The sequence below is a fragment of the Schistocerca nitens genome, unplaced genomic scaffold (genome assembly GCF_023898315.1).
Source record: "Schistocerca nitens isolate TAMUIC-IGC-003100 unplaced genomic scaffold, iqSchNite1.1 HiC_scaffold_431, whole genome shotgun sequence".
NCBI classification, from domain to species: Eukaryota; Metazoa; Arthropoda; class Insecta; order Orthoptera; family Acrididae; genus Schistocerca; species Schistocerca nitens.
Window position 1 is genome coordinate 304,469 of NW_026045964.1, and position 24,164 is coordinate 328,632.

At 42.0% G+C, this 24,164-nt stretch overlaps 1 long non-coding RNA gene across 1 annotated transcript in view; it reads right to left on the reverse strand.

Annotated features, from left to right (window-relative positions):
- Positions 1–16,718: 16,718 nt before the first annotated feature.
- LOC126232123 (uncharacterized) overlaps positions 16,719–24,164 on the reverse strand; it is a 32,090-nt gene continuing 24,644 nt past the window's right edge. The window contains exon 3 of the long non-coding RNA XR_007544667.1: positions 16,719–16,858. This is a non-coding gene — a long non-coding RNA (uncharacterized LOC126232123). The remainder of the gene's footprint in view (positions 16,859–24,164) is intronic.

A 24,164-nucleotide genomic window follows, 5' to 3' on the forward strand; every position in this document is an offset into this window, starting at 1 on the left:
TAAGTGGAAAAAACGAGTGTCAAAGGAAGATATTCGTACGCTATGGTGGTGATTTGCTCTGGAGAAGCGAGGATCACTCGTAAGGGAAACGAGAAGTAGTTACGCTGGGAAAGGTAGACCTTTGCAAAGTATATTGATGGGGAAACGCGCCATAGATGCGCTTATGTGGTAGTAATGGCTCGCGTCGAGGTAGCAATGGGACCAGTTGTCGGTTGCAAAAGGCACCGAATTTTTTGTGTGGTTGTGGTATTTGTGTTTTAGTGTTGTGCAGATACGCAGCGCTGTAAAGTGTTACTGACTTACGTGGTGGTGACTTTGAGAGATCCCGAGAGCGAGCTGAACTTGGTAAGGAGTGTGTGACACACCATAGCAAGGATAATCAGACGGAGGCAAGTTAAGGTTCCTGGAGGTAAACCATCCAGAGGAATGAAGGCACGACTGAATGAAGAGGAAGCCCCAGGGAGGTAACAGGAGGGAGTACCGGTTGCAGTCACGAATGACATCTTGACGTAAGATGATGACACTCTAGATACAAGATGTAAAGTGTGTCCTTAGATTTATAACTATTATTATGTGGTATGCGGTTTCTGTGCTTGAATGTTTGTTCCCAGGGAATAAACAGCACTAAAAGGGACGAGATGCTGATTAGAATGGCGTCAGATGAAATTGCGAGTAAAGAGGACTGATGTGATGACCCAAAGTTGTTGGTGTAATGTTCTGTGAGTCTTTTCCAGGTAAAAAACAGCCGTAACTTGTTCTTGGTGGAATGAACTTGACAAAACGTAGAGGAAACATCTGAGTCGGCTAAAGCATGAAACTGTAACGAACTCCAGGTGGTATCGTTCCAATGAACCTTTATTCTGTGTTTTTTCTTGTGATGTGTAACTAGCTACTCAGTGTTTGATGGTGTGCTAAACTGGTCATACCTAATGGATGAGCAGTTACGTCGCCAATGTTGGCTTTGCCTGTGTGTTAAAGGAACAAAAAAAAAAAAAACAAAAAACGTTGGGATAATGCTTCTAGCTATCTGTCAGTACTGCTAACGATCTCTCATAATAGTAGATTAGAAAATTTTGATGGTGAAAGGAATATCTAAAACGTTGTGGTGACATATGAATGTCTGCAGTAATACTCGAGTAGTTTGGAAATGCGAGCATGCAAGAAGGAAGGAAGATAGAGAGGTAGATCGTGGTGGTGGTGTAGTGGTTTACATAACAATCCCCAAAACCCAAGATACCTGCCCTTCTCCACAATCGAGACAGAAGGGTTGCTCCTTTATGGGCACTCAAATATGATTGGCATCTAAGGAAGTAGCCATAAGAATTTAACAGTTGTCAGAGAGAAGTAAATCACCTGTAACCAAAAAATAGGCTAGCAATTTTTATAAAACGTCTTCCGCACACTAACGCCTTTTGGAGACGCATTTTTTTCCTGTGTTGTAATTATTATTCACGAATCAAGAAACCTGTATTTGAACTCAGTTACTGTAAATTGCCAAACAGATTAGCGTAAGATTTCAGAGAGGTCTGTGCACAAACAAAATGTAATATGTAGAGGTTAAGAATTATTTTGTATTGGTAACTATTTGCCATCCATTGTAAAGCCCTGGTGAAACCTGTAAATAATTAAGTTTTGTGTACTGTAGGTTAATTGAGAAATGTACTTGGTGTAATCAAGTGAGGAGATAATGACCACTAACAATTAAGAGAATGACAATTGTTCTGTCTGAATGTTGCAAGGCGATTGCGAGAAAAGGGCGGCTTACGGAGTCCAGGTGGCAAGGACACGGGGGAACCTGTCCCGGTGCTGCAGCCGAGCGCGGAAGGGCGCGCACGCACGGGCCAGGCGCTATGAACGGAGCCTTGCACACACACCCCCCCCCCCCCCCTGCCACAACACTTGGTAGAGCTGGGGCGTGGCTCGTCGTCCACAGCCCACAGCGGCCCTGTGCTGACGTACCACTCTCCGCTGCTGACACGCGCCGACGGCCTCGGGTGGTTACCTGCGGGGATTCACGACCAGCCGGAGCGGCTAAGCCTTTAACTACTAAAGAGGCCCTGATGTTATCGCTCCGGCGCATCTTGTCAGGCGGCGACTTGCATGCCGTTAAGACTGGATGCAAGAGGCGGCGGTCGTAATGACTTTAGCAGAAGCCATTAGCGTGACCGAACTTGTCAGGTGAAGTAGGTTGCTGTTTGGTTTGTTTCCAGAGCCAAGAGATGATGGGGTACAGACTGAAGGCTCCTAGTCTCATAGGTAACCCCTGTAGTGACTATGGACACGGAAATGAGGGAGAACCCGTGAAAGACTGGCAATATAAAGACAGCGGATTTCGGACTTAGGGCATAAACTTGCCGATATTTAATTAGATCCTGATGAGCTACACTAGCAGTTTTACTGATCCATGATAGGTTTCGGACTCGAAGAGGACATAACCTCGCCGATATTTGACTAAGTAGATGGTATCACGATGAACTTCACTAGCACTTTTCGTGATCCATGACAATAAACGCTAGTAAACCTGCCACGCAATAATTTAGCGGTTGAATGAGGACAGTAGGAAAACTTCAAGCCATAAAGGGACACAAACGTTCAGAACGAGTGTATGACAGGTGATTTAAGTGGGCTTACGGGAACTGCTGTACCTTTAGTCCAGCCCATTCCACTAGTCATGGTGCTTGCAGGACAACAAAGGCAACCGCTTTAACAGTGTGTTCACTGCCAACGGACGACTAGCTTGACATCAGAATTTCGCAGAAGACAATTGATCTGGGCGCAATAAAACTTAAGGAGACAGCGTGTGAGGAATGAGAGTCGGCTGAGTGTAATAGGCTACCCCCCAAGCTACTTTGGAAGAAAGCCCTCCCCGACGATAACCCTAGATTGTTTGCGTGTGACTTAACAGTGCCGCATTGACTACTGAAGTGTAGGAAGTGCCAGTGATAACCGACCTAACCAGAGAGGAGCTAGCCCCTTCTTTCAAGTGTTTCTGTATCATGCCACTCAAGAGAGAATCTTGTATCTTATTCATGTGAATATGTTGAGTAACATGTATAAAGTGTTACTTGTTGTAGGTTAGTCGTGTCATTAGTGTATCCTTCTTTGATGACTCCGTAGCAGATTCTGAGCAGAGAGGAAAAGGAGACGACCATTACCTTTAACATAAAGTATTATCTCTAAAGTTAGAAGTACAGTAAGGTGCATGTCGTTAGTCTTTCATCTACCAGCCTGAAACTCGGGATGTAAGATGGGGTAAATTTTCTGACCCAAAGCAAGATGTACGTCCAATGAGTTAATCAGAACCTAGGTCGACAATGTTTCTCTCAATCCTGTCTGGCCAGAATTAAGTGTGTGTCATGACAAGGCGGCCATAAGCCTCGGTGTAGCAGGGATAAGATACTTGATTTTAACTGGTCCTAAGACACGTGTAATGGGATATTGTTTTGTGAGCTACTTGTGCCTATATAATTGTTCATGACATTGCTTTCATGGCCCACGTAGCTTTATTGCAGTCAATAATGAGGATACCTTATTAAGGGTTTAGTTATAGGCTAGCAGACTCAATAACTAATGAAACTTAAATTAGAGTTTTTATTAGAGTTTCTGATAAGATCAATAATAGAAAAAGGTTTGTAGCCCCTGAAGGCGAAATATTTTTATTAAGCGATTGTATAATGATTTTTGATGTGTTGTTAAACAGTAACTGCCACCCTTGCTATAAATGTTTCATCGCACAGTGTCTTGACATAACTAAGAGTGTTTCCATTATGTGTATTTATTTGTCTTTGTAATTACGTGAATATTTACTCATTTTAATATTTTGAACAGTACTTCTGTGATGCCTATTGAGAACCACTAACTGCCCTCGTTGTTATGAGTGTTCCAATTCACAGTGTGTTAAAACAATTAAGTGTGTTTCCATAATGTGTACCCATCTGTATTGTACAATTGTGATTAATTACTTAAGGTGATATCGTTTCTAGAACCTTCAAGGATGCTCTGAATATTTGTTGCAATAATTCATTGTGTTTGCGTAATGTGTACCCATCTGTATTTTATAATTGAAATTAATTACTTGAGATGATGTCACTTATAGAACATTCACAATGCTGAGATTATTTGTTACAATTGTCACTGTGTCAATGATATTATTTTGTGCGGTCATGGCAGACTAACTGTCCAATGTTGTACTTTGAACAGTGCCTAGCATAGCATGTTATATATATAAAAATGGTTCAAATGGCTCTGAGCACTATGGGACTTAACATCTCAGGTCATCAGTCCCCTAGAACTTAGAACTACTTAAACCTAACTAACCTAAGGACATCACACACATCCATGCCCGAGGCAGGATTCGAACCTGCGACTGTAGCAGTCGCGCGGTACCGGACTGAAGCGCCTAGAACCGCTCGGCCACCACGACCGGCTCTATATATATATATATATATATATATATATATATATATATATATATATATATATATATATAAGGATTGGTGCAGCGTGGAGATTAGGGTCTGCTCCCCGTGGCATCAATTATTGAAAAATGTTCTGGACTGTCGTTCCATCGGAAAGACAGCCCCAAGTCCATTTTCTTCGAAGATACCAGAGTGTGATGAAACGGAACTTGTTGTACCGTTCCAATGTTTTATTAAATTGGTAGCACGCAGAAATTATCAGCAAGAGTTTCTTCTCTTGCAGGTAATACCTCAGCTGGTGTCAAAAACGAGAGAATGGGCTAAACAGTGTTATTTACTGAATTTTTTTATGCTGTGTCCCATGTTTCCCAGTTTCCTTTCATTTGTGCGACCTGGACGGTATAAATGAGTGAATGTGAGAACTACCAGAAAGCTTTAGGCACAGATTGTAACACTGCACGAATGGTCGTCCTGGCTCAGGGTAGTACCAACCAACCAAGCGTGAACAAGTTTAGCAGAGACCAAGTTTGCAGGTCAGGGCAAAGATGACACGTAGGCGCGCGTACTGGCTCTGTCAGGTTGGCGCGCCACCCCCACCACGTTTGTAAGCGGAACGGTTAGGCGAATTCGGTTGGAAGAGCACTTGTTCCTGGGTCGTGGTGCTGGACAGACATGGAGACGCAGCTCTCGTTTTGGTAATGTTAACATAGGTATTAGATTGTCTCAAATCTGCTCTGTAATGAAGTCCAGATGTTGAAATCAGGTGCGAGATTACCACTGAACCCCATAAGGGAATGGATGTTCTTAATTTACTCGAATTTCAGTAGACCTTGCGTCAGTGCCTTGTTCAGGCAACGCACCATGTGCCTTAAGCTCACGGTCACGTTACTGCTCTGTGCTTAACGGAAATTCACTCATTCAATGTATTTTAATCTGCTCTTTCATTTACAGTAATGTTTTTGAGATTTTTATTTATTTTCCATTTTCTTTGTGAATTTGCTTTCGCGCCACGTGGAGCAACCGCCGCATTGATAAATTGTAATTTTGGTCTGAAAATATATTGTACAAGATGAATAATCATACGATTGTGAGCGAGTGTAAAATAGGGAAGGGATAATCGTCTGTGTCCATATTTTTCTGGGTTTCTGTTGGCTGCTGAAACTTGGCCATGTGGGTTGAACAGCATTGAAGTGATGTTTCTTGTGCACCCCCATAGCGATCTGATTTGTTGGCGATGTTGTGCGTTAAGTAAAATACACGTGCCACTAGGAAAAGTATCGGATTTTAATGCCCACTGATTTGATAAACATTTGCGAAATACTCTTCCACCCTGACCTAGTTTTGCTTGTATTGTCTTTGCGGAACTTGTTCTGAGTAATCTATAGTAACTGAATGTAATAACCGAGGGTTTAGGTATAATTGTGCGGTTGTATAGAATTACATTGAAGCCAGGTCTGCGCTCATCTGTCCGATTTCATAATTACGTGGCGAAGCTGGACCATATTAACTAGAGACCGGTTTTGATGATGTACATATCAAGAGAAACACGACTAGTTGTTGAAATACCATCGGTATTCCATAAATATCAATTAATCTCTACCCTCGACTGATTATTTACTCCGTCCATCATAAAGAATAGGTGGCAGTCAGTACCCCAGGCGAATTCTGGGTCATGAAAGCAAATAAAAGCTATATACTGTCTATTAAGCCCTGTATAGGTGCCTTCTGTAATGGTTAAAAAAAAAATGCTTTATCCGTTGCGTTCCAATTTTTACCGGTTCATTAAAACCTTCCGCTTGAAATTCTGAAGAGAATTGAAGAGAAGGTGGAGGATATGCTGAGTGAAGATCAGTTTGGTTTCAGAAGGGGATTGGGAACAATAGAGGCGATTCTGCCACTAAGACTCGTTATCAAAAGGCAATGACAGAAAAATAAACCAACTTGTATTGCCTCTGTAGACCTGAAAAAGGCGTTTGATAACGTTCTCTGGCAAGAGATGTTCAGAGTGCTGAGGAAAAGTGAAATAAAGTACAAAGACATCCGTGTGATACTCAGTTTGTATAAGAGTGAGGTGGCAGAGATTAGGGACTGTCACCAGGAACAAGAAGCAGATATTAGAAAAGGGGTAAGACAAGGATGTGCTCTCTCTCCTCTTATATTCAATGCTTGCATCTAGGAAGGTATAGACCAAGTTCGAGAAACTACTAAGGTTGGTATCAAAATTAGTGGGCTGAAGATAGACATGGGACGTTATGAAAATTATATTGCTATAGTCATGGAGACAAAAGAAGATCTATGGGAAGTCCTCAGAACAATTGAAAAAATTCTATGCAATCAGTGTGGAATGAGAATAAAGAAGAAAAAGACTAAAGTGATGGTATGCAGTACAGGAGCAGAATATGAACCTCTGAGAATGAGTATTGGAAGAGAGGAGCTGGAAGTCATAGAGAAATTTACTTACCTGGGAAGCAAAATCACAAGGGATGGTAGAAGCTGGAAAGAAATTGCGACCAGAATACAAAAGGTCAAAATTCCATTTAACTGGCGGAGGAACTTACTCACCAGCAACAACATCAGTTTTAAAATGAGGAAACGAATCATGAAAGCTTTCGTTTGGAGTGTGGCCGTATAAGGGTGTGAAACTTGGACAATTGGAAGAGAAGAGAGAAGACGGCTAGAGGCCCTGGAGATGTGGTGCTATAGAAGGACGATGAAGATCAGCTGGAGAGACAAAAAGTAACAAATGAAGAGGTGCTTATAAGAGTACAGGAAACCAGATGCCTGTGGAGGCACATCTAAACAAGAAAAGACAAACTTGTAGGGCACGTCCTACGACACAACAAAATGATTGGAACAATAGCAGAAGGAGCTACTGAGGGAAGCAATCGGCGGGGGTGACCAAGGATATCACACATGCAGCACATCATGAATGACGTTGGATGTAACACATATGTGGAAATGAAGACAAAGGCAGACAGAAGAGAGGAATGGCGCTCTGCTGCAAACCAACCTCAGGGTTGAACACTGAAAGAAAAGAAGACCAGTGTTAGAAGTCCGGGTGGGACAGTGGGTCCGTGTGATCCTGTGCACACTACAGATGAGGGCAAAGCTGCACCGACTCCACCAGGGCCACACCTATGAAAGAAGTGTGGTTGCGAAAAGCACTACTTGGCTATTGGCCACTGCACAGTCGTTAACAATTCTCTTCGTCTACATCTCCATTCCATACTAAAGATGAAAATGCATTTGACGTAATTGTCAGAACATAGTTACACTTTGAGTATGTGAGCTGGATGGAAACACGGTAAGTTAGTTTGGCTGTACAGACTCACTTCCAAGTGATACAGTGCCATTAATATCTGCAGGTGCATATAATATTTAGAGAAAAAGAAACTGTTTGGCTGGTGGATATTGGGTTTATTAGCTGGAACATCTTTCTTTCCATAATAAGAAAAGGAGTTTGTTATTAATTCCCTTTGTTTAGTAAAGAATTTGCAGAATGTTTACTCCTCACCGTATGATGAAGCCGTAGTATATGCGGAAATGTTCTCCTTGTGTGACTGTAGAGTTATACAGTGTGACTTTGACAGAATTTCTGTTTTGTCTGGATGAATGGCCGTATTCTCTAAACGTAGAAAAACGTAAATTAATGCAGATAAGCAGGAAGAAAAATCCTGTAATGTTTGAGCACAGTGACAGTGCTGTGCTACTTGACAAATTCACATCGGTTAAATATCTACACATAACATTGCAAAGTGATATGAAATCTAATGAGCACATTAAAACAGCAGTAAGGAAGGTGGATTTTCAGCTACAGTTTACTGGAAAAGTTTTAGGAACGTGTAGGTCACCTACAAAAGGAGATCACATATACAACACTAAGGCAACCCTATTCTTGAGTACTCTTAGAGTATTTGGTATCCTCAGAAAGTAATATTAAAGAAAGACATTGAAGCAATACAGAAGCACTCTGCTAGATTTGTTACCAGTAGATTTGACCATCGTGAGACTGCTACTGAGACGCTTCATAAACTCAAATGGGAATCCCTAAAGGGAAGACGACACACTTCCCATGAAATAGCTACAGCTGCCTGCAGAAAATTCTACAGCGACCAACATATATTTTGCATAAATATCACAAACACCAGATAAATTAGAGCTCTTGCGGAGGCATGTAAGCAATCATTCTTTCCCTCACTTCGAGTGCAATAGAAAAGGAAATCGCTGGTAGTGGTACATGGTATCCTCCACAATACAACATACAGTGGATTGCTGACTTATGTACAAAGATATAGATGTAACACAGAGTTTTCGGAACACTATCAGAATGAACGTATTGTCTTGTTGGGTCACTGTAGTGAAGTTGTCACGTGCCAAAGGTGAACTGCCGTGTTTCATTATTTACATCAGTGCTACGAGGAATAAATACAAAATCAAATAGGGGTAATGCAGGAGTAGGTTTAATAATGAATAAAAAATAGGAGTTCGGGCAAGCTACTACAAACAACATAGGGAACGCATTATTGTGGCCAATATAGACACGAAGCCCACGCCTACGACAGTAGTACAAGTCTATTTGTCAACTAGCTCTGCAGATGACAAAGAAATTGAAGAAATGTATGATGAGATAAAAGAAATTATTCAGATAGTGAAGGGAGACGAAAATTTAATAGTCATGGGTGACTGGAATTCGATAGTAGGAAAAGGAAGAGAAGGAAACGTAGTAGGTGAATATGGATTGGGAACCCGCCTGGTAGAATTTTGCACAGAGCACAACTTAATCATAGCTAACACTTGGTTCAAGAATCATAAAAGAAGGTTGTATACATGGAAGAAGCCTGGAGATACTGACAAGTTTCAGATAGATTATATAATGGTAAGACAGAGATTTAGGAACCAGGTTTTAAATTCTAGGACATTTCCAGGGACAGATGTGGACTCTGACCACAATCTATTGGTTATGAACTGTAGATTAAAACTGAAGAAACTGCAAAAAGGTGGGAATTTAAGGAGATGGGACCTGGATAAACAGGAAGTGCAAAATGGCTAAGCAGGGATGGCTAGAGGACAAATGTAAGGATTTAGAGTCTTATCTCACTAGGGGTAAGATAGATACTGCCTACAGGAAAATTAAAGAGACCTTTGGAGAAAAGAGCTCAGATGGAAACCCAGTTCTAAGCAAAGAAGGGAAAACAGAAAGGTGGAAGGAGTATATAAAGGGACTATACAAGGTCGATGTACTTGAGGGCAATGTTATAGAAAGGGAAGACGATGTAGATGAAGATGAAATGGGAGATATGATACTGCAGGAAGAGTTTGATAGGGCACTGAAAGATCTAAGTCGAAACCCCAGGAGTAGACAACATTCCATTAGAACTACTGACGGCCTTGGGAGAGCCAGTCCTCACAAAACTCTACCATCTGATGAGAAAAATGTATGAGACAGGCGAAATACCCTCAAACTTCAAGAATAATATAATAATTCCAATCCAAAAGAAAGCAGGCGTTGACAGATGCGAAAATTACCGAACTATCAGTTTAATAAGTCACATCTGCAAAATACTAACGCGAATTCTTTACAGACGAATGGAAAAGCTGGTAGATGCCGACCTCGGGGAAGATCAGTTTGGATCCCGTAGAAATATGGGAACACGTGAGGCAATACTGACCCTACGACTTATCTTAGAAGCTAGATTAAGAAAAGGCAAACCTACGTTTCTAGCATTTGTAGACTTGGAGAAAGCTTTTGACAATGTTGACTGGAATACTCTCTTTCAAGTTCTGAAGATGGCAGGGTAAAATATAGGGAGCGAAAGGCTATTTACAATATGCACATAAACCAGAAGCCAGTTATAAGAGTCGAGGGACATGAAAGGGAAGCAGTGGTTGGGAAGGGAGTGAGATAGGGTTGTAGCCTCTCCCCGATGTTATTCAATCTGTATATTGAGCAAGCATTAAAGGAAATAAAAGGAAAATTCGGAGTAGGTATTAAAATCCATGGAGAAGAAATAACAACTTTAAGGTTCGCCGATGACATTGTAATTCTGTCAGAGACAGCAAAGGACTTGGAAGAGCACTTGAACGGAACAGTGTCTTGAAGGGACGATATAAGATGAACATCAACAAAAGCAAAACGAGGATAATGGAATGTAGTCGAATTAAGTCGGGTGATGCTGAGGGAATAAGATTAGGAAATGAGACACTTAAAGTAGTAAATGAGTTTTGGTATTTGGGGAACAAAATAACTGATGATGGTCGGAGAGGATATAAAATGTAGACTGGCAATGGCAAGGAAAGCATTTCTGAAGAAGAGAAATTTGTTAACATCGAGTATTGATTTAAGTGTTATTTTTATTCAATAAACTGGAAGGAAAGTGATTTTTTAAATTTTTATTCCACTATCACGTTACTTTAATCAGTGTATTTATTGTTTCAGTTGTTGTAATTACTTCTTCCCGTCATTCTTTTTCCACTTCGAATCTTTGTGCATGTGAATTTCATTATTTTCAATTTATCTATCATAATATTTAAACGCTTTAAAATGCCATTTTATCATTAAAAAAAAAACAAAAGACGAAACAAACCTACTCCTATTGACTGTGGTATGGTGTCAAAAACATATTTTTTGTTACAAGGTGCATAGCTTTTTTGAATGGCAACTGCCACATTGACATTTACAAAAAAATTCTTATTGCACTATGCACAAAACAACGCAGATGCAAATTAAGACGAAAGAAGGGTTATAAGTAAAACTGTATGTAGCAAAGTCAGGAATAAAAATAATGAAGGCAATAACATGGACGAGAATATAAGACGATAAAAGGAAAGAAATTAAATCGTAACCAATAAATCACAATAATTAAATTCACATGCACAAGTATCCCATGTGGTAGAAGAATGTTAGGAAGAAAAAATGAGCAATTGAAAGAATGAACAGTGTAAATAAATTGACGTTACAAAGGAATAAAAAATGTTACATTTAAAACTGTTATTTGAATAAAATTAACGATCAAAGTGATTTCAATAAAGATTAAAAAAGAAAAGAATTCTAAGCCTGTAACGAGATACGAACCTACTCAAAGCTCTAGTAGACCTACTCACGAAATTCAGAAATTCTTTTCATGGATCACTCACAGACGAGGGCCCACCGGTGTGAACGACTGCAGGTTGTGACACCTTGGACCATCACCGTATAATGGTTTCAAAAATTCGAGCCCACTCTCGGAGACATCTTCTAGTCAGTGACTCTTCAGTGCTGTGACGTCACGTTGTATCATAGCGACAACTCCTACCGATTTGCGCACACAACAGAGCCGATACAAAGTGTGCAGACGCGACTGTCGATGATATGTGCCACTCGATTGTGTTGAATGAACACCGAAAGATCTGTTTGCGTGGAGACGTGACAGAAAGCTGCTGCCGTGTTTGGAGCTGCCAATAGGTACACGGTGAATGAAGTTGCCTGATTTGTTGGCGTATCAAGGCGTATTTTACAACATGTCTGCAACGAATGATTTCCATCTCGCAAACATGTAATACGGCACAAAATTGCTACAAACCCGACAGAAATGTCAGCTGTTAGTCAATGCTTGTCCTTCCCAGTCAGTTTCTGAGCCGTGATTGTGAAGGGAACTCCACGCAGTGGCAAACTGGAGTAGGAAACTTCGCTGAAGTCCATAAAGTCCATCCCTCGCAACGGCATGTAAAGCTGCACGTCTTCGATTTGCCGCACAACGGCGCAACTGGACGTTACATGACTGGAGGGAGTAGCACGTTCCGACGAGTTTCGACTTTGCCCCTTTTCAAACAATGCAGGCCGTTGATTGGACCGACGGCTCTATGAGGCGTGTAGCCTGCAGCGTGTGGACGGTATATTTGAGGCCGGAGGTGGTTTTGTGATGTTTTATGGGTGTTTCTCGAACCATAGATTGCGGCCATTCAGTCACATTACCTCGAACACGAACGCTGATCTTTATTTCAACATTATCGATACCAAGTTTTGCACTTTTTCCTACACCTTATTATGAGCACATGGTGCACCTTTGCATATTCCAATACGGCAACACCTGTTTTCCCAGGGCAGGTCACATGGTTTTCTGGTTACTTGAAGTTCGGCAGTGTGTCGTACCTCGAACTGTCCGCTACGTTACACGATAGCTGTCCCATAACACACGTCTGTAGCTGTTTGTGAAATCACCATTCTCGCAGTCTCACAGCTTTTGGCTCCCAAACATCAGTGAATGTCTCTAGCTTGATCTAGTGCACCCGAAGAAACTCTTGGAATCTCTCCCTTGGCGAAATGAGGTGGTGCCACACAGTATTGGCTATGAGTCTACGGGGGTCACTAACATTTTGTCCAGTGCCCTTGAAAGCCTACCAGCTTCAATATTTTTTTTACTGAGCAGTCATTACTTGCGTTATTAGAGTGAACGAACGTCTCTGGAAGATCGCCATAGTACACCTGCCTAATATGGTGTAGGGACCCCGCGAGCAAGCCCAAGTGCCGCAACACGACGTGGCATGGACTCGACTAATGTCTGAAGGGAACCGACACCACGAGTCCCGCAAGGCTGTCCATAAATCCGTAAGAGTACGAGGAGGTGGAGATCTCTTCTAAACAGCACGTTGCAAGACATCCCAGATATGTTCAGTAATGTTCCTGTGTGGGGAGTGTGGTAGCCAGCGGAAGTGTTTAAACACAGAAGAATGTTCCTGGAACCAATTCTGGACGTATAGGGTGTCGCATTGTCCTGCTGGAGTTGCCCAAGTCCGTCGGAATGCACCATGGACATGAGTGGGTGCAGGTGATCAGAGAGGATGCTTACATACGTGTCACATGTCAGAGTCGTATCTGCACGTGTCAGCGGTCCCGTATCACCTCAAATGCACACGCCCCACACCACTGCAGAATCTCCACCAACCTGGTCCCCTGCTGACATGCAGGGTCCATGGATTCGTGACGTTGTCTCCATTCCACTACACGTCCATCAGCTGGATACAATTTGAAACGAGACTCGTCCGACCAGCCAGCACGTTTCCAGTCATCAACCGACCTATGTCGATGTTGACGGACCCAGGCGAGACGTAAAGCTTTGTGTCGTACAGTCATACAGGGATCACAGTGAGCCTTTGGCTCCGAAAGGCCATGTTGATTATGCTACGCTGACACTTGTTGATGGCCCAGCTTTAAAATATGCAGCAATCGGCGGTAGTGTTGCACTTCTGACAAGCTGAACAATTTTCTTCAGTCGTCGTTGGTCCCTTACTTGCAGGATCTTTCTCTGGCTGCAGCGATGTCTGAGATTTGATGTTTTACCAGATTCCTGATATTCATGGTACACTCGTGAAATGGTCGTATGGGTAAATCCCCACCTCATCGCTACCTCGGAGTTGCTGTGTCCCACCGCTCGTGCGCTGACTATAGCACCACGTTCAAACTCACATCTTGATAACCTGTCACTGTAGCAGCAGTAACCGATTTAACGACTGCGTCAGACACTTGTTGTGTTATACAGGCTATGCCGACCGCAGCGCCGTATTCTTCCTGTTTACATATCCCTGTATTTGAATACGCGTGCCTATACCAGTTTCTATGGCTCAGTGTATTACGGACAGCCAGTCAGTTATTCATATGTTCCATTGGCCTCATTCACAAAGAAATGAATAAGATAAAAACATATTTCCTCAGCTGTTACGAAGTACTTATTGAATGAATTGTGTGTAGTTCTTTTACTTCCAGACATTTATCGTTGTTATGGATCATCTATCGTATAGCAGTTGCTGAAGGGAAGCACAAGTTTGCTGTTAGAAGCATTTCCCTGCCTGCCAGACGGTTTTGTTTCATTCATATTTTACTTTGTCCTATAACGCTGCAAGCGAAGAATGTGTTAGTGTTAGTGTACGGCCCTGTATAGCATTATCATTGTATGAAATGACAGTCTTCCTGTAGATCTGCTTCAAGAGCTGGACGATGGTTCGTTTCTATCAGAAAAGGAACACAGTTATATCAAGGAACGAACTTGATACCGTAAGTGAACAGAAACACTTTCAAAAATCTGATACTGCATTAACAACACCTGACATCAACAAGAAATCAGTTATTTTACGTATGTCTTAATCACCCAGTGTTAATGTGGACCCTTTCCTCAATGAAGTAACACAGGTTGTAGATAATGTCTCAATTACAAGAGCCAATAAACATATCGTTTTGGCGGAATGTTTGTCTTCAGTTCCAAATCTTTTCTAGTTACATGCCTGATATGCCATCGTATTTTAAATGACTGGTGATTAAGCTTTTCCTCGTTATGTGTTGGAGGCCCATTTCAGGAATTATGCTGATATTTCTTGATAATGTGTATAGCTCATTCACAGACTATGTCGGCATCCTTCGTGTACGACATTCAACCAGCCTCTAGGTTATTGTACTCTTGAAAGCTTACCAGTCTCCTGTTGCTTTGTACGTCTCTCCAGTAGAACGTAGTTCGAGTTCAATTAATTGTGCGATCCTGCCTTCATGAATATGAAATGTGACGCCAATATTTTCTATGCATGAGAATTATTTTCGTATTTTTGTTAAGAAATTCCATTTGAATTCCATCTGAAATGAATTTAATTTTACAAGAATTTTTACAAGACAGGAGAGTAAAGTAATCATCGAAACATAGGTAGAGCTAAAAATGTAAGCAAGTCTGGAGGAAATAGGGAAAGAACTCCAGAGACCATCAGTTGAGACAGAATGAAAAACTAATAAACAGTAATTAAGCTCAGGAGTGGATATCCGCCGCGAAGTGAGTTCAAAATACCGGTACACGAAATGTACACTATGTGATCAAAAGTGTCTGGACACCTGGCTAAAAATTACTTACAAGTTCATGGCGCCCTCCATAGGTTATGCTGGAATTCAGTATGATGTTGGCCCACCCTTAGCCTTGATGACAGCTTCCACTCTCGCAGGCATACGTTCTACCAGGTGCTGGAATGTTTCTTGGAGAATGGCAGCCCATTCTTCGCGGAGTGCTGCACTGAGGAGAGGTATCGATGTCGGTAGGTAAGGGCTGGCACGAAGTCGGCGTTCCAAAACATACCAACGGTGTTCTGTAGGATTCAGGTCAGAGCTCTGTGCAGGACAGTCCATTACAGGGACGTTATTGTCGTGTAACCACTCCGCCACAGGCCGTGCATTATGAACAGGTGCTCGATCGTGTCGAAAGATGCAATCACCATTCCCGAATTTATCTTCAACAGCGGGAAGCAAGAAGGTGCTTAAAACATCAGTGTAGGCCTGTGCTGTGGTAGTACCACAGGAAACAACAAGGGATGCAAGCCGCCTCCATGAAAAACACGACCACACCATAACACCACAGCCTCTGAATTCTACTGCTGGCACTACACACGCTGGCAGATGACGTCCACCGGGCATTCGCCATACCCTCCCTCACCCTGCCATCGGATCGCCACATTGTGTACCGTGATTCGTCACTCCACACAACGTTTTTCCACTGTTCAATCGTGCAATGTTTACGCTCCTTACACCAAGTGAGGCGTCGTTTGGCATTTACTGGCGCATTGTGTGGCTTATGAGCAGGCGCTCGACCATGAAATCCAAGTTTACTCAGCTCCCGCCTGTCATAGTACCTGCAGTGGATCCTGATGGAGTTTGGAATTCCTGTGTGGTGGTCTGGATGGACGTCTGCCTATAACACAGTACGATCCTCTTCAACTGTCGGTGGTCTCTGTCAGTCAGCAGACGAGATCGGCCTGTACCCTTTTGTGCTGTACGTGTCCCTTCACGTTTCCACTTCACTATCACATCGGAAACAGTGGACCTACGGATGTTTAGGAGTGTGGAAATCTCGGGTACAGACGTATGAGACAAGTGACTGCCAATCACCTGACCACATTCAAAGTCCGTGAGTTCCGCAGAGCGCCCCATTCTTCTCTCTCACGATGTCTAATGAATTCTGAGGTCGCTGATATGGAGTACCTGGAAGTAGGTGGCAGCAAAATGCATATGTGAAAAACAATGCAATATCGAAAATGTATGTTTTTGTGGGTGTCCGGATACTTTTGATGTCATAGTGTATCGTCCAATGTTTGGAAAGAAAGAAATTTTATAAACCTGTCAGAAGCTTTTTCAATGCGTATATACGCCTTCATAAACACACTGTAAACATCATGAGGGGCAATCAATAATTTAAATTTTACAAATCTTTCTGGTGTTTGGAATACGTAGGACATTTTATGGACTGTGAATTTAAACATCGTGGCTTGTGGGACTGGAGCAGCACTGAAAACAATGGAGACTATCAACTTTTATTTATTATAAAGCGAATACACTGTAGTTCCTTACTTCAGCTGTACATAAGATGCTACGCTAGGCCACTATCCGTTCACAACCATTGCTGAAGTACCTGCTGATCACCCTCGGCCCCATGCAGAACCTGTAAACAACGTAAGCATCAGCATTTACAATGACGAATATGTAGCAACTTTTCCCTTAATAAAACAACGGATATTGGTATGGATTTTAAAAGTCAAAACTGTAAAGTTCAGGCACATGTGTTGTTACTACCAAAAAAATTCTGTACCAGAGAATTAAACGACATTGAGGTCGCATCCATGATCACATCCATTTGAGTCTCCGCCATGGCATCCAGATTCAACTTGTGAAGTATCGGGCTAGTTGCGGCGCCCTGGAAATATTATATGGTCGGAGTTGGGGCGGCCGCACAGGATGCTCACCAAAGCCGCGGCCCGGCAGCAACCACATGGTCCCAAACGTTACCTTAGCAACAGCTGGTGGCGCTCTGCGCCGGGAGGGCCAAAGATGGCGGACTTCGTGAAACCTTAATGGCAGACATCTCACAGTTCGTATAGAAATTAATAGTAGCCAGATGAATCATGATACGTCAAAAAGAAATATGTACATTACTATTATTTGCACGTCGATTCTGATGGTGTGATCGGATTTTCAATATCTTTATTAGTTTGAAGTTTAGTACTGACCGTAAATTATACACATAACAACCAGTAACGAATTTCCAAAATATAAATGCTTCTTCCGAATTTGTCGATCGCCGTGTCTTTAGAATGGTATGAGTGTAAACCTAAATTGGTATGATTTACAGGCATGTAACTTGAATAGTACATGAGTTATTGGAGGTCAAAGTGGCCGATTACTATCGATCGCGCCAGGCCATAAGTACTCCACAGTTACACAAATAAACGGTATCAGCATGCTTATAAATATATTTATTCACCTATGTCTTTGTTTATATCCGATATATACTATTCATGAAGAAATTGCTTAAATATTTACTGTGGTTTAGAAAGCACAGAGACATTAGGCTACTGGCCTACCTTTTGTTGCTATTCCTTTGATATATGTTTATTTAATTTGTTTATGTATCTAATAATGTGTGTTAGAACGTGTTTATGGTCCAGCCGTAGGAATATTTATTTAATTTCAAGTATTTAAATGTAAATCCAGTATTTCGTATGTGCTTAAATATGCGTGTGTGTGTGCGTCGGTTTGCACACATGGCGCGAGCGCTCGTGGGTGGGGAGACTGGATGGGAGCATCGTCTCCGGAGAGGACACGGAGCAGCTGGTGGACGGTGCGGCGCGAGGGACGGTCGCACGGGACACGGCAGTTCCGAACAGGATGGAGTATCGGATGGGTTCTGGACCCCTATTTGTGTCGAAGGGCCGGGACTGATTGAAGCCCATACCTTCTGTCTGAGATGGGGGGATTGTAATGATGGGTTTGGAGTGCGTCATGAGTAGTGTTTCGTGATGTAGTGTTAGGATGATGAGTGATATGTTGGATATACGTGATGAGTAGTTTTACGTGATTGAATGTTAGTCGGATTGTTCGTTTTTAGACGTGAAATTGTCGTGTGAGCGTCATTTTCGGATATTTTGATGTGGACGGCGACGGGCGCGTAGTCGTGGCAAAGACTAGCAGAGTGTGGAGCGGTCTGCGCGTGGTCGCGGTGGGTAGATATATTCCGTAGTGCCCACTTGTGCACTTGTGAGATTTCCGTGCCTTCTACAGTGGAGACGTAGTGTGCGTTTAGAAATGAGTATCTCGCGAGCTATGTCGTTGTTCGTAACTAATTACGTGCAGTAGGAATCTATTGTTTCCTTGTTATTCAACTTATATTTTATTTAATTGCTGGACCAACGACACCAATAAGTCTTTTGCAGAAATATACCGCATTCTCAAAAGTACTTCTACTATCGTACTTATCATTCAAAGTCGTTAAGATAGTACCTGCAGTTTTTATCTAATTGCAATCTTTCATTTATAAATTTATATGTTACTTTCATAATTCGCAATTGCCGAGTGATAGAAACCTTCGACCATTCGATTCATGTGTGTATTCTTGTAGTATACTGTAGACTCAGCAGTATGTGGCAAGCAATGCGGCAACTACGTATCCCAGCCCCTGGACAACGAAACCGGCCAAAACTTTTAATATTTCAACTCTGAGTCGGAGGGCGCGTAGTTGAGGGCTACCAACATCATTTCATTTCATACTGAGGGCATGTTTCCCTGAAACAGGACACAGCCGATTTACTACTTTTTTTTTTATTATTCATCAGTCTTCTTACTGGTTTAATGCGGCCCACCACGACTTTCTCTCCTGTGCTAACCTCTTCATCTCAGAGTAGCACTTGCAACCTACGTCCTCAATAATTTCCTGCATGTATTTCAATCTCAGTTCTCCTCTACAGTTTTTGTCCTCTAATACCGTGGAAGTCATTCCCTTATCTCTTAACAGATGTCCTCTCGTCCTGTCCCGTTTTATTCTCAGTGTTTTCCACATATTCCTTTCCTCTCCGATTCTGTGCACAACCTTCTCGTTCCTTATCTTATCACTGCACCTAATTTTCAACACTCGCCTGTAGCACCACGTCCCAAATGCTTCGATTCTGTTCTGTTCCGGTTTTCCCACAGCCCATGTTTCACTATCATACAACGCTGTGCTCCTAACGTACATTCTCAGAAATTTCTTCCTCGAATTAAGGCCCATGTTTGGTTCTAGTAGACTTCTCTTGGTCAGGAATGCTCTTTCTGCCAGTGTTAATCCGCTTTTGATGTCCTTAATTTCATTTACTTTGTGACCATCAATCCTGGTGTTAAGTTTCTCGCTGTTCTCATTTCTACTACTTCTCGCTACATTTGTCTTTCTTCGACTTACTTTCACTCCATATTCTGTACTCATTAGACTGCTCATTCCATTCAACAGCTCCTGTAATTTTTCTTCACTTTCACTCAGGATAGCAACGTAATCAGCGAATCGCATCATTGATACCCATTCACCGTAGTCCTTATCCTGAACCTTTCTTTTATTTCCATCATGTATTCTTTGATATACAGTTGGGATGAAAGACTACATCCATGTCTTACACCCTTTTTAATCCAAGCACTTCGTTCTTGGTCGTCGGCTCTTATTATTCCCTCTTGGCACTTGGCACTGTTGTATATTACCCTTCTCTCCCGCCGGTTCTAGGTGCTTCAGTCCGGAACCGCGCTGCTGCTACGGTCGCAGGTTAGAATCCTGCCTCGGGCATAGATGTGTGTGATGTCCTTTGGTTAGTTAGGTTTAAGTGGTTCTAAGTCTAGGGGACTGATGACATCCGATGTTAAGTCCCATAATGCTTAGAGCAGTTTGAACCTTCTCTCATTTTCCTCAGAATTTCGAACATCTTACATCCGTATCGACAAATCCTACGAAAATATCTTGATTTTTCTTTAGTCTTGCTTCCATTATCAACCGCAACGTCAAAATTGCCTCTCTGGTGCCTGTACCTTTCCTAAAGCCAAACTGATTGTCATATAACACATTCTCAATTTTCTTTTCCATTCTCCTGCATGTTATTCTTGTCAGCAACATAGGATGCATGAGCTGTCAAAATGATTGTGCTACAATTCTCATATTTGCTAGCTCTTGCATATTGCGGAATTGTGTGAGTGATATTTGTCCAAACTGGGAAGGGGCAGTTGAGAATGTGATTAAATAACCGACGAAATGTTAACAGTGTAGGAGTTTGAATGTAGAATGTCAAAAGTCTGAATGTGGTAAGGATGTTGGAAAGTCTAAAACTACAAATGCAAAGGCTCAGTCTAGGCGTAGTGGAGGTCAATGAAGTGAGATGGAGAGAAGATGTCTCCTGGTCAGACGAATGATGGCTAATATTAACACTAGCATAAAATTGTGTAGGCAGAAAGTGAGCTACTGTGCGCAGTTGAATGCTGGGATCTGTCGGAATTACGTTTTCGTGGAGATACATTGAGTCTCGAGGATAGAAGCCGAGACAATGAATTAAAATTTATGCCACGGCTGGGACTTGAACCGCGGTTTCCCACATGAGGTACGGGCAGTATTTCTCCGTTATATACAAAGCTGGGGTGCTACTTCAATATCGGAGAGCCTCAGCAATACCGACGACTTAAGGAAGGGAAAATTAAAATGGACTGAAGTTTGTGTTAGGGAGGGCATTGAACTATGGTTAACTGTGCAGCTGGAGTAGCCACCATCGACCTGGGTAACACATCTGCATAGTAAGCTGGAGGAGATCTGGATTCAAGTCCCAGCTTTAGCAAAAATTTTAATTCATTACTTCAGCTTCTGTCTTTACCAGTGGTAGGAGTTTCACAACAGGCTCGACACTAATAGAACATCAACAATAGTCATTAGGGTATACATGCTAACATCAAATGCAGAAGATGAAGAGATAGAAAGAGTAAATGAGAATATTGAATAGGTAATGCAGTGTATAAACGCGCTCAAAATATAATAATTAAGGGCGACTGAGAAGCAAGAGGAGCCATAGAAATATAAGAGAGATTGACGGGAAAATGTTGGTTCAGTAGTAGGAATGAGAGACTAGAAAGACTAATTGAATTCTGCAATAGTTTTCAGATAATAATACCTGGAACACTGTTCAAAAATAACGAACGGATATTCTTGGAAAATACCCAGACGCACAGATGAGACAGCATTTCGAAATCAGATACTGGATTGCAAGATGTACCCAGGAGCAGATGTAGACTTAGAACACAAATCCGTAAGGATGAAGAGTAGTCTGACTTTACGAGAATCGTCCAGAAGATCCAACGAGGAAAAAGGTGGAATACTGAACCAATGACTAATGATTAGATACGACTGAAGGACTCTAAGGTTGCAAATATTTCGATAATGAATACCAGGATAAGCCGTTCAGTTGAAGAGGAACTGGCCTCTCTAGAAGGGGCAATCACAGAAGTGATTGCCTCTTCTAGAGACTGATAAAGGTACAAGGAAGGTAATACTAAGAAATCTCGAGTGACAGAAGAAATACTACATCAGATCGAGGAATGAAAGAAAGAATATAAACACTCAGGAAATGACAGGAATACAGCAGTGAAAGTCACTTGGTAATGAAATAAGCAGGAAATGCATGGATACCAAGACGAAGTGGATGCATGAGAAATGGAAAGAAGTCGAAAAAGAACTTGTCGTGAAAAGACTGATTCATCATTTTGAAAGACAAATACAAACGCAGATGGAATTAAAAGGAAAGGCGTCAACACTAACACGGCAGGAAGAATTCCACGGTGAAATGCCGAGGAGTTAGCGGACAGGTGGAAATACTACGTAAAGGCTCCTGTGCTGAAGTGGACATGTCTCATGATGTGATAGAAAAAATGGAAGTCGATGTGGAACACGTGAACCCATCTTCTCTAGAGCCTGTGGTCTAGGGGTAGCGACTTTGACTAGTAGCCGAAACGTCTTCGATTGCTTGTTCAAATCCAGCCGCTATATAAATTTCGCTTAAAAATCACCAGCAAAGTTGGCCGAAGACTTCTGGCATAACAAGTCACCCTGACTCAGCCAATGGCCTTGTCAAAACCGACGGAGTAGCGGACAGAGATTCAGGGCACTCGCTTGCCCATTGGGTGGGAAAATGCCCCCAAAAAGGCGGAACCATTGGCGATGATCAACAGCATGAGGAATCAGAAAGCAATGGAAACCACTGGGCAAAAGACGCCTGATGTATATCTGCAGGACATGTGACTTTTAACTGCAAAAGTCTCATCATGACCTGTACATTGGCGCCAAGATTCTGAACAAGTCCACCTATCGGAACCCGTGGGAGGGGACTGCCAAGGGGTAGGTCACCATAAGGAAAAAAAAAAAGATATAATCAACGAACGAGTAACATCGTTCGAGTTGAGGAAAGGAATGTAAGAACTCTGAATGGGTCACAGGGGTGAAACGGAATGAAGGTAAGGATTTCTGGTCAGGTGAACACATGATAATAGAACAACAGCAGAATACTGTGTAAAGGGAGAAGGATTATGCGTAAATAGGAAAGTAGGGCAGGAAGTGAGCTACTGTGAACTGTTCGGTGATAGGGTAGTTCTCATCCGTTTTGACAGCAAATCAGTATCGACAGCGATAGTTTCTGTCTAAATACCGATGTCGCAATCGAAAAATCAGTATACAGAGGCTGTATAATTATAAGGATACTGAAGGAGTAATTCAGTATGTAAAGGGAGATGAAAATATATGAAACAGGTAATTGGAATGTGTTTGTAGGGGAAGGATATAGGATATAGGATATAGGATAGACAGTAAGAATGAGAGAGGGGAAAGACTAATTGAGATCTGCAATAAATTTCAGACGGTGACAGCGAATACTCCTTTTAACGTTCCCAAGAGGAGGAGGTGCACCTGGTAAAGATCCAGATACATGAAAAGATTCCAGCTTTATTATATCGTGGTCGGACAGAGATTCCAAAATCAAACTGAATTTTGAGTCATACCCAGGAGCAGATATGGACTTGTATCATAATTTAGTAACAGTGAAGAGTCGACAGAGGTTTAGGAGACTCGTACAGAAGAGTCTGAGCGGAAGGAAGTGGGATATGATACACTCAGAAGTGATGACACTGGTCTGAAGTTCGCTAAGGAGGCGGGTACTGCGATAAGGAACATTACAGCAGGCAGTTCAGTTGAAGAGGAGTGGACATCTTTAAAAACGGCAATCTCACATGTTGCACAGTCAGACATAGGTACAAGGAAGGTAACTACGATGAAACCTTGGGTAACAGAAGAAATAATTCGATTGACAAACGAAAGGAGGAAGTACAGAACTGTTCATGCAAAGACAGGAATCCATACATACTTTAAAAATGGACGTACATGTATATGTATGTTCCACATACCCACCAAAAATAGTGGACCGATGTCAACCAAACTTTGCACACATACAACGTATTGCCTTGAGATAATCTCTGTAGGGCTAAGAAACACCTACCTGTCAAAGAGATACGCGTGAAAAAGAAGTGTAGCTCGTTATGCGCGAACATCCATTCTTTATTCACCAGTATTTCAGAATGGGAACAGTTGACGACTTCGAAGAAACATGACACATAATTTCAAACCTTTCTCAAACCTTTTCTCGCTGTAATGATGAAAGTAAAAAGTTGGTAGCTTACTACATTTTCCCTATTCACGCTGAAAAAGTGCCACTTGAATCATGAAGTTTCAACCCAAGTAATTGTTTACTACTACCGCTATTCGCAACACACGTCCCAAATAATAAACACGCATGCTGTTGTACCTACAAAAATGTATAATTTAGGACACGCCGTTGAGGAGATATGACGTCAAATACAAAGATGAGTGACAAACTGTCGCATCATGCACGACATTTTAATTTATTATTTTTATCCTATTAACTCTACTCGCA